This window comes from Camelus ferus, chromosome 15 (genome assembly GCF_009834535.1).
Source record: "Camelus ferus isolate YT-003-E chromosome 15, BCGSAC_Cfer_1.0, whole genome shotgun sequence".
Lineage (NCBI taxonomy): Eukaryota > Metazoa > Chordata > Mammalia > Artiodactyla > Camelidae > Camelus > Camelus ferus.
Window position 1 is genome coordinate 42,558,886 of NC_045710.1, and position 12,089 is coordinate 42,570,974.

At 41.1% G+C, this 12,089-nt stretch overlaps 1 long non-coding RNA gene across 1 annotated transcript in view; it reads left to right on the forward strand.

Annotated features, from left to right (window-relative positions):
• The window catches only part of LOC116668994, a 94,640-nt gene extending 86,730 nt beyond the window's left edge, over window positions 1-7,910 (forward strand). The window contains exon 3 of the long non-coding RNA XR_004326346.1: window positions 7,759-7,910. This is a non-coding gene — a long non-coding RNA (uncharacterized LOC116668994). The remainder of the gene's footprint in view (window positions 1-7,758) is intronic.
• The last annotated feature ends 4,179 nt before the right edge of the window (window positions 7,911-12,089 follow it).

Consider the following 12,089-nt stretch of genomic DNA (forward strand, 5'->3'; position numbering starts at 1 on the left):
TTCTCTCAATTCCTTGGCATTTGCCAAACCTAGTAAAGGGCTGTGATAGTTTTACAAGCTTACATGACTCCTGGACAAGAATAAAATTGAAAGGAAGGCTGGGTGTTAGATAACCCCTTAGCATCACATAGGTTCTGATACCTTCACTCTGGCCAGTGAGAGAATGAGTTAACACTGGACCACTTGAAGTCAGGCTGAGATGAGGTTGCAGGAAGAGCTAATAAGTGAGGAATGGCAAGTCTCATCATAGTGAAATTAGGGGACCATTAACAGAGTGGGCAATAGATGCTTCTTGGCAAAAGCCATAGATACCTACTTATCGGGCAATCAAAATGCCAGCACTTAACACATGTGGTGTGCAAGGTGCAGCGCTCAGCATTGAGGATTAAAGAGATAGTAACTGACAGTAACAATGGTAACCAACCTTTCCTGAGCCTTCTCTACATGCAAGGCACTATGCCACATGCAGTTGCTTATTTTAGTCTCAGAACAGCTTGATGAAGCACATCCTTCTATCCCAAGTTACAGATGACAAAACTGAGGTAGGGACATTTACTCAGTTCACCCGGTAGTGGAGCCAGTGGATTTCTTTCTTTCTCTTAACAGCTACAATGTATAACACAACACCACCCTTTAGGAGCTTACAATCTAGTTGTGCAGAAAATATCTACATTCTTACAAATCATGATTGATACAAGGCAAAAAAATAGTAGGGGTTGTGTGCAGTCGGTGTAAGTTGTACAGATCACACATACTATAGGATTTCTGAAGAAGGGAAGTTCCTTTAAAATTGTGATGGCCAAAGTCTCACTGAGAAGGTATGATTCGGGTTTGCCTTGAAACAAAAAAAAAAAAATAGGGCATGAGGTGCCATAGATGAAGTGGGGAGGAAATAATTTAGGTAAAGAGAAGACGAAAATTAAAGCTGAAGAGGGAGGGAAGTCTGAGTCCTGATTCTTTAATGAGTAAATGGCCAGGTGTTTACCCCAAAAAAGAATTGGTTGTTTGTGTCTCAAGTACATGAATATGCATTTAGGGTGGGTGTGTATGTGTGTGTGTGTGCACAAAGTGTAAGTGTATGTGTACGTGTTTCAGATATTTTATCAAAGCTGGGAATGATGCACCAATGAAGTAGATCCAAAGCTTTAATTGGACTTGTATTTACTTGGGATTACATAAAGGACTTTCATATTTTTTTGTAGCAAAATTTCCTTGAATGATAGCAAAAGAAGGGGAAGCCCACTACATTGAATGTGCTTTCTGATCTTCCTTATAAGCTTTTATGTAATTGCGAGACTCTCCTGAATTGGGATCAGGCCCTAGCAGCTGTTGGGAGAACTTGTCACTGACCACCTTTGTTGGCAGCAACGTGACGCTGCCCTGCGGGGGCATTGTCAACCTTCCCGATGGTTTTCATCTCATGCTCCCTCAACCTTTGGATGGAGCCTTTGAGAAGTGTATTTTCAGAAGTAGTATTTGTTTATATCTGGTTTGCTAACTGGATGAGTTAGTGTCTTTCAGATTCCAATACAACGAATAACACCGAAGTGATTAGGGAAAAGAAAATCATTAAATATTTACAAGAATACTGAGGCTTTTGTTCAAACAGTACTTTTCATTTGAATCATTCTTGTTCTAGTTTTCTCCTACTTCGGTCTATATGCCCTTTTGCATTAATGGCACACTTTCGAATACTCAAGTTTGGTGGCACACTCTTGACTGAATTAAATTGCATCCACGACTATCATGCGATTCATGTGGTTGCCTTTTATCAGTGTGTTGCTATTTAGGTAAAACTTCTCATTGTCTTGGGCTACTGTATTATGCTCTCCGGAGGCAAGGTTTGTCCACATTCTAGAAAACACTCCATTTGTCTTTGGCATTAGCTTAGTGCTGCGCATTATAATTTCTCTCTCTTCCCCCCTCCTCCTCTCCCTCCCCTTCCTTTTCTTTCTTTCTTTCTTTCTTTCTTTTTCTTTCTTTCTTCTTTCTTCTTCTTTCTTTCTTTCTTTCTTCTTTCTTCTTTCTTTCTTCTTTCTTTCTTCTTTCTTTTCTTCCTTTCTTTTCTTTCTTTCTTTCTTCTTTCTTTCTTTCTTTCTTTCTTTCTTTCTTCTTTCTTTCTTTCTCTTTCTTTCCTTCCTTCCTTCCTCCTTCCTTCTTTCCTTCCTATCTTCCTTTTTTTCTTCCGTCCTCCCTCCCTTGCTCCCTCCCTCCCTCCTCTTTCTTTCTTCTCTCTCTCTTTCTTTCCTTCTTTCTTACCTTGGAGCAAATTGTACTTCTTTTCCTGAGACTAGTTTAGCTAAATTGCTCCTTTGGATAGACACCACTGAAATCTAGTTGTAACAAAAAAATTTTCTGGATGTTGATGAAGATGTGGTGGGCTCATATGGGAATGTTTCAGGGAACCTCAGTATGAAGAGTCACAATGACTAACACCATCCTAATGTTATTTTGGTAGAAATTTCTAATAATGAGTCCTGACTCAATTTCTCTGAAAAATTCCCTTCATATTTCCAGCCAGACATTTACTTCTGTTTTCCTTGATATTGCTTTTTTATTTTCCTCTAAAATAAGGGATCTGGGGGAAAATGTGCTTATTTAAATCTAAATTATAATTTGAAAGTTGTCCCCAAATACCCTGCATCTCTAAGAATATATATTATGGTTATAAACAAATGATATCCAAATCTTAAAAAATAAATATCAATAAATTTAATAATATAAATAAATGTCAGCATCATCCTGTATCTTTTCTGGATGTGACATATGGACCACCTTTCTAGGCAACTATTGTAATTAGCAGAAGAGATCCATTTCTTCAGTGGTTTGTTGCAATTTTGCTTTTCACTGCAGGATCAGAAGAGGTATAGTTCAATGCAGTATATCAGCCTTGATTTTTGGACCTTTGGCAAGTGCATCCTCCATAATAAACAATGTCAACATTCACCTGCTGCGTCACCACCACCCAAACCACAAAAATAAGCTGAGATATTGCTTCTCAGCTCGGCCCTATAGTTGAAAGATGTTCTATCAATGGGTCTTTGAGTGTTCTGACCCCTGTAGGTCATTTCCTAATATCATCATTGTCTGCTCATTCACAGGGAGTAGGAGGGCCCGACGTGGCGCCCAGCAGACCTGTCAGGTGGGAGCTTTCACCAAGCTGTTGGCAATATACTGAGGGGAGTCAGTCCTAGACCCCAGCTCCCTCAGTTATGAGGGAAACAGGACGATTTGTAGAAGAATTCTGAAGATCCTTCTGAGAGCGTGTGTCTTAGCCAGTTTCAGCTGCTATAACCAATTACTGTAGATTGGGTGACTTACAAATGACAGAAGTTTATTTCTCACAGTTCTGGAGGTTAGATGTCAGAGATCAGGGCGCCAGCGTGGTCAGGTTCTGGTGAGAGTCCTTTTCTGAGTGGCAGACTTCTGTTGTCTCCTGGTATCGTCACAGGGCAGAAAGAGAGGTGAGGACCTCTCTGGGGTCTCTCTCATTAGGACACTAATTCCATTCACTAGGGCTCCATCCTCATGACCTAATCACCTCCCCAAAGCCCCGCCCCCTAATATCGTCAGGAGATGTATTTCAACATATGAATTTGGGGGGAGAGGCACCAAAAGTGAGTCCACAACAGCATGAAAGTGAAAAGGGGCAAGTTCTTTTAAAAAAAAAATAGAAAAAAATAAGGTTCTGTGAGAATCTGAGCTGGACACAGTTGGCAGCTGGGCCGAACCTAGTATGTCTGGACTGAAAGGGACCTTAGTGATCACCAGGAGACTGGTGTGGATCAAATGCTGGCATTTTCTCTTTCCTCCCTTCTGCCCACTCACTGCCAGGACTCCAAATCAGAACTCAAACCTAAAAAAGGGAAATTAAAAGATCTCACTGTGCATTGGATATGTAATAGTGTGCTTCTATCCAGACCCCCTTCTGTCCTCTAGATTAACAGTTCATATCATACAAATCTCACAGTGAGAGAAGTGGTACTCCCTCAAGGAGTTCCGGAAATGGCCAGCCCTTACAGCACTAGCAGGGCACATGGTTCTCTGTGCTAGCCGTTGCTCCCGGGTGCAGCATGGATGCCAGCAGGCATACTGACTTGAACTTGGCCCTTTCCAGCTCTTCAGCTAGAAGGCTGAACTTGCTTTCTAACTCTGCTGACCTGCAATAGGTGACACCACTCTTGTCTCCCTGGTATTATCTTGTGGTTTTTTTTTAAACCCCCAAACACATCTTTCTGGGCTTCACTGTGATGTCTCCATTCGTGTCCCTGTGGCATGGAGAATTCCTGTAAACCCAGCAGTAGAGCTGAACCCCAGAAGTTGGCAAAGCTGCATAGTAGGCTCCTCTTACTTCACACCGATGCCCCTTCTGAATGCTGATGTGTTCTTATGAAATGAGGGAGCTTTAAATGCCCTTGCTGGCGTGGGTCTAAGATCTCTCTGTTTGAGGTACTATCAGGGAATTCACAGGGCATTCATCAAAATCAAGCTGATGCAAGCATGAATACTCACAAGAAAGAGCCCTTTTATGCTGAAAACTGCTGAAGGCTGGAAAAGGGGCTAATTTATTTAAATTATCCCTTTAAGTGTCAAGCCCCACACTTTCTGGAAGGCTCTGACGACTCTGGGTTAAAGAAAGTTTTCTCAAATTTGTAAGTAAATTAGTAATGGTAGAAAGTTAACCTGGGAAATCAGAGGAAGAGAAAAGTAATCACCATCGATGTTGACGCAGATGTAGGAAAGTACAGTTTCTGCTATTAAGCTTTTAAATGTCAGCAAATGGCAGTTTAGTAGATCATTTGCTAATAATGATTAAATTTCTCATTAAAATGTTTCCTTCATTATTCTTCAGGTAGAAATGTGTAATTCAATGATTGTTACATCAATTACACTTAAAAAGCTCATTAAAATACTGAAATATTATCTCTCGTAGTCAGAGTACTTTAAGAGTACTGTACTAATTATAAAAGAAATAAACTCTTATAATAGCACCATTTGAACTGATGCCTTATAAATTCTTAATGTAAAGCTAACATGTAAAGTTTAAATCAAATATATAGATCCAATAAAACAAAACCTTTTTAATCTTGTTTTACCTTCAAAAGGACTCTGATTATTGTAATTAAATAATGCATGATATAATAAAGATCTAGAGGGTGTGATTATTTCATTGGCAATTGAATATTGGTGCTTTTTATTTATGCAAGCAATGTATCACAGGCAATATGCATCAAGCATTAAAATATTGATACAATTACACCTAGCCTGCTGAACCAATAAAAAAAAATCTGTGACATGACTCTGCTGATGTTACGAGGACAATTTGAAATCCTTTTTAAATTTTAATACTCTGATGCGCTGGGTTATGCTAATTCTGCTAAGAAATAATGCCTCCAAGATTCACTGTTGTGCTTTCTAGTCCTGTGAGTGAACAAATCCAGCTTTTCTCAGCAGAGCTAACAAGCAGAGTTTGCTTCTGTACACATTTGGCCATTCTTTTTTGGAGAAAAATTTTAAAAAGAATGAAGTTTGGGGTTAGTTTGTTTTTAAGGATATTCATTCATCTTATAATGACCTCACTTTAATTTTCTCATTGACTAAGTTTCACAGTGCCTTTTAAAACATTCAAATGCATTTTATTCTTCAGTCCTTTCTCCACAGAGCAGAGGGTTAGGGAAGTTTTCCTTGTTGCTGTTTTATTATTAAAGTCTTGGCAAGTGATTACGTGGGGCGTTGAGCCTGTCCCAGAAGTCCTCTGTGGAAGCAATAGATGACAGAATTTCCCTGCCCTGTGCACACCTGGGGTTCAGTGTCTCATAGCTGACCCATTTTCTCACCTGTACAAATGGACCCCAAATGCCTTTGTTGTTCTGTGTACAGAAGGGTCATTTAATACACAATTGTAGACTTAAAAACACAGCAGCAGAAACAGACTTTCTGCTCATTTGGCTGCAGAAATGTTTGTATGATTCTGGGGACCTTCCTCTTGGCTTCTAAAATATTTTAGACCCCTGCCCTGGCTAGAGGGGGAGATGTTTTCTATTATCCCACCTGGCAGCAGTGTAAATATGGAAGGATGCAGATATTCATAATACAATAGCTGTGCGAAGGACTAGAAAAGTCACGTAGGCCAACTCGTGTATTTTACTGTGGAGGTGTCTGAAGTCCCTTAGTGGTAAACGGGTTTCACAGCATTTCTTCTCTTGACCATCTCAGCTCGGACTGGGGTCTGATGGGATTTCATCAGACCATTGTTGGCCAGACCTTCTCCTCGGTGATGCTTATCTGGGAGACGTGATAAACAAACATCCCGGTCTCTAAGCAAAAGATATCTTTGCTTTCCAAAGAGGTGCTGGGTGGAATATGGACCTTTGAAAGAAATGGGAATTGTTGAGCCTTTAAACAGAGTGTATACATTGCAGTAATTTCCTTGCATTTTAAGACCCCAGAGTTGTACTCCAGAGCCAATAACTGTAAGTTCCACCTGCACCTTTCCTTCCAGTGACTGTAGTTCCCCTTTTAGCAATGTCAAGTGTATTTCCTCCCTCTTTTCCTATATGAATAAGCAGCAATGGCTGGTGATGATACAGCACAGTTGATCATCATGAATGTCTATAAGATGTCATATTTATGCTCTTCTGTTTAGCTTAAATCTTACTCAGGTTCTAATAGCAAACAGTCCAGTTACAATGGGCTGGCAGTGCGAAGCATCTGCTCAATTCAGATAAATAAGACCAATGTGTTTGAAGGGCAAAGTTTCAATACAAGTGGCCTGCCGTTTCATTTGGAGATGCAATTCCTATGTGGCATAAATAACAAAGAAGAAAGGGATTATTTGCTAATTGATTAATTATCTAGTAAATGAATTACAGACCTGTGGAGTGTAGCTAGGTATGTGCCGAAGACCTCAGCTGCTTGCTTTTCTCCTGTGCATTTACAAGTCCTAAAGATGCTGAGGCTCTGGGCTCCCAAAGCCGATGTCTCTGACCCCTGGCTGGAGGCTGCACACTGTGATGCACTTGTCCTTTTTCAGTGTTTGAAACCCATTCGTTGTTGGATGCAGGGGTGTGTGTGTGTGTGCGCGCGTGCACATGTGTGCAAGAGCACACAGAGAGAAAAGAAAATTCAATTTTGAGTCAAAACGACCCAATAAGTTAACCATTCAGTTGGGGTGAGGGGACTGTTCTTTTTTGCCTTTATTTTTACATTCTATAAATGGCAGAGTTGTTCTGAGTGACAATCTTTTGTGGACTAAAACTGGATTAAAGATCAGGGAGAAGAGTGCTTGTGAGTGCGAAAGCCGGTGGGTTGCAGAGCCTTGATAACCACGGAAGAGCCAATAATTAACATCCTTGCTTCCCAGGCAAAGGGGCAGTTGGTCTTCCCAAGGCGTCCCCACTGCTCTGTTTCCCCCCCATATGAAAGTAGCTGATTTAGTCAGAAAGGTGACAGTTAAGGCTCTTTGCTGGCGGAAGTTTTGCATCTTCCCAATGCCTGTTTCCCCGACTTCACCACAGAGGCTGTCCATCACCGTTGTTGTGTATGCAGGCTGAGCGAGCCCGCAGGGGATCCTAGTTATTTACACTCTTTTTCAAGCTTCGAAGCTGTTATAATCATTCGCTGTCAACTTTGTGCTGACACTGAATTTTACTTTGTGTTTTTTATGCTCGGTTTGGGTCTAAAATACTAGCATCCGTACCCTACACTGTAATTCCAGGGGTGACTGAGCTGACCAGCTGTATCCTGTATTCCTAACAGAGCCCTGGAATCCTGCTACCTATGGAAACTTCAGAATTTGTTGATTGTGGACAATAGAGAGAGTCCTCCGGCTTTGGGCTTCTCTTCCTGGTGGTGGCCCTCAAGGAGAAGCCGCGTGCGCCCATTTCATCTTCATGCATTTTCCTCTTTAAGAACAGGTCAGTATCAGTTTCCTCTGCCCCTGAGTTGGAAAGCTGGAGAAGGCAAACTTTCCCTCTGCCAAACTCAGTGCGATTTTCAGACCCTCCTCTTTCCTCCAGACCCCTGTTCAAAGGACAACCTTGTGTTGCCCCCGCCCCACTCCTTTCTGCCTTAAATGGGTCAAAATACATGCCGGAAATGCGTTCATGATTCAGATCAGAATAGAAGTGTTGTCCTGGGTGGTATGAATGACAAGGAGCAGATTATGAAGATCCTGGGTAAGGCCACTGGTGGGAGGTGAGGGATAGGCATTTAGACTTCATCAGCGGACATTTGCAAGCTCAGACTTCAGTGCCCTGCGTCTGGGCCAGGCTGGGGATGAACACCTTCCTTTCCCTTATGAACAATGTTCTTTCCATTAAGCCCAGGGCCTGAAACCTTTCATGACACGGCAGTGAATGATTTCTCCATGTTTAAAATGTACGATGTTTCCATCCACTGTCCCCATCTCCGATATGAAAATTTCATGTATGTTGGGGCCCAAAGGGAGTGATCCACAAAATGATATGACCCTGTTCTTAACTGGACTTGAAATAAAGCTGGTCAAGGAGCTTGTGTGCTCGGCCAATGTAATAAAGTAGACAAATAATTACCGAGCAAATCAAACACACTTACACCTCAGATGATTTTGAAATATTATCTATAATCGGGCACTTCTGTGCTAGGAGGAAAGGTTAATAAAGTAATTTAAAAAAGATTGTGTGGAGTATTATAGAATCAGAAGAGGACTGGCGATCATAATTGTTAATCTCCTAAAACACCAGCTCGGCATCGCACAAAGCTGATATTTTAGTACATATTCTTATTGTGTATTCCACTTATTACTATATTAGCTTGCTTAATTATCCTTTATAAAAACCTTACATTCAGTTTTTTTCTGTGTTTAAAAAAAAGTCAATATTATTATTCCAGCAGACTAACAATGTGTGTGTCAGTCTTGATGTGTAGATAGTAGAGAAGACTAATATATATTTTTAAAGTAATTGTCTTCATGTGTGTTATAGAGAAGAAGCCTATTGGCGTAGGCGCTAGGTATTTACATATTGGTAACCCTTTCCTTCCTGCTGTCATTTGCGGTGGATAAATAGGGGAATGGCACAACTTCGGCAGCTGGAATTGTTAAAATAGAGAAGGATAACTCTACGCTAGCTGGTAACAGTTTAACACTCTTGAGATAAAGCTAAGGTGTAAGGTTGGTGGGCTGTATCTGTAGGAAGATCGGTTCACCTGAAAAAAAAAAAAAACCAAACTTCTGTTTTTACAAAAAGCCTTGTTAAAAGTAAATTTCAGTAATTTTTTTTTTTCTGCTGAAGAATTGATTTGGTATAGAAGGAAAAAAAGGGAGGAGGGTAAGTACCAGAAGACACTCGCTCCACCTCCACTACTGACTGTACCCCAGGGCAGATTGGTTTACATCTGTAAAGTTGGAATAACAAAAAGATCACCTCATAGGACTTTGAAAGGAAAGAACTATGTAAACTTTAAAAGTACCAGCTAAAAATGTTATTTATACAGTCCTTTGCTTTCACCAAATTTTCCCATTATATTTGTATCATAATATTTTCTCATTTATAAGTATTTAGAAATATGTGGTATTTAATTATGCAACTGTTTTTCACTTTGAATGAAGCCCATACTGGCTGGAAACAGATTTGTAATGTTTTCCTATGCAAATAATTTGCACTTGAAATTGTTCCCCTGGCTTGGCCCTGCTGCCTCTTCTGGGTGACCTCATATTTTCTCCTTTCACTTCCCAGCACCTCAAACATAAGAGGTACATCCCCACTCTTGTGCTTTCCCATTTATTTTATCCCTAACCTCCTCGTACTCATGCTTCTGTGCCTGCCACACCACTGAAGCCGACCTTGTGTTAGTCCTCGGTGGCCAGTGGTCCCTTCTGCAAACCACACCTTCGACCTGTCGGCTGCACTTGGCCAGCCCTGGGCGTCTGTGACACCAGGCTCCTTGAGTGCCACCTGCTCCTGCTTTGTGCTCCCTTTCCTCCTTCTTTCTGCCTGGAGCGCGTGCTCTGTGGGCTCAGCCAGAGCCCTGGGGTCTTCTGTCTTCATACTGCCTCCTTTAGAGGTTTTGTCCATTCAAAGATGGGCTCACGGCTGCTTACTCTGCCTCGTCTCCTTGTCAAAGGACTCCAGTCCCTCATCAGAACATAAACCAGTCCATTTCTGGCTGCGGATGTGCAAAGCTCTGCCACTAGCAGGAGTTTCCATAGCTGTCAGAGTGACCAGATTTGAGGAGGCTTTATTTTAGTCAGGTGAATTAAGGTCTTCATTCCTGCAGATTGAAGTAATTGTGAAGTTGTTCAGTTTATGTGATTTTGGTGTAGAATCAAGTTGACGACGTGAAATGTTGGAGCCTTGTGATGGAATCACCTATTAAACATTCTTTGTTTCTCCTGACGTTGGGGGTTCAGAGTCTTCCACTCCCATTCACTGCTTGCCAGCATGGTTTTAGGACTTTTGGAGGTGGGCACAGGATGGCTACCCTGACAGCCTGAAGACTTTTAGAATGACTGAGCTGACATGTCTTTTAGCCTCTTTGGAGATATTTTCCTTTTTTCCAGCAGCAAATATGGCTCTTAGAACTCTTGGCAATAACATTGTAAGACTCCAGTGAGCCAGCTTTTTTTGAAGATGTTGACCCAGGCTAACATGGTCTATGATTTCAATTAAAAAAATTAAAAAGTGGAAAAATATGAAGGAAAAAAATCACAACTTACTGTGACTCTCAGGAGGGGTCACACCCACAACACTTTGTGGCAAGTTTCCATCTGTTCCTTGAGAGATGAGAGCCTTGTCTAGTGCTGTCTTTCATTACTGAAACAAGCTCAAGGCAGGATCACAGCGGTCTAATATGTGCCATTAAGAGCATGGCTTTTCTCTGAACTCGGCAGGTGGAATGGGTTGATGTCCACCTTCTTCTGGGATCGATACCAAATCCCTATGGAGGGCTGAATGGCTTTCCCGAAGAAAACTCATGGTCCCAGGGTAGGATTATGGAGTGGCAGGTGTCGGGGGAGGATGGAGGAATTACAATTTGTGAAGGAAAATTAAGGGAGCAAGATCTCTCTTCTCTTCTCATTTTTGAAACTCAACTACCATCACTTTCCATGCTCTGTTGCTATAACCTGAGCTTCTGGGTCTAATGCTGCTCTTCTTTCTGGCTGCGACATTAGGACATGAAGCTTCCAATGAAATTTGCCAGATGATTAACTAGTTGGTCTGAAAAGAAAGCTAACAGACATTTTTTTTTCCAGTAGTATTTTCCTTTGACCATGTTTCCAAATAGAAGCTCTCAGATGCAGTGTTGTTCAGTCTGCTAGAGTGATTTCTAGAGTACAACAGATAGGTGGCACGTGATTTCTAGAGTACAACAGATAGGTGGCACGTGATTTCAAATATATAAACATTAGCCGTGTGTAATGCCAGCCAACAATTTATTGGTGGAATTGAATTTGTTGATATCAGCTCTGCTTTGTTGATTCTTCCTTCTGTTTCCCGCCTCCTTCCTCCCTCCTTCCCTTCCCTCCTTCCTTCCTTCTTGGATAGGATATGGATCACTTTTTATTATTATCATTGACCTAAAATGATTTGTTGCATTTCCTTGCTTGTCATGCTGACGCTTGCTATTGGTTTACTCCGTTTTTCTTATCTTTATATTTCTGCACAAGGTTAGAGTTCTCCTCTAACCTTTGGAGATGTAAATATACAGACAGGAAAACAAACCAGACTAACAGTGGTATGTCTCTGTATAAGTGAGGTCAGAACACAGCATCATATGGCTTTTCTTTTTAAACAGGGTAACAGAATTTCATACTATGAGAACCTGGGATTCAATACACGGAACAGGTTAGAAAAGTAATATAGTCATAGTAATTACTTTCATCTGGCAAAATATTTCAGTCAGCAATGACTGGCAATAAAATAAAATGATCACCTTTAGTATATCTATTACAAAAACAATTGCCTAAAATAAGAATGGTTTAAAATACCTGGTGGAATGTAAAGCATCCAAACAGGAGACTTTCTCTCTGTCTCCCTCTGTCTCTCTCTGACAAACACACACACACACACAGACACACACACACACACTGCTCACAATCCACAGACTAT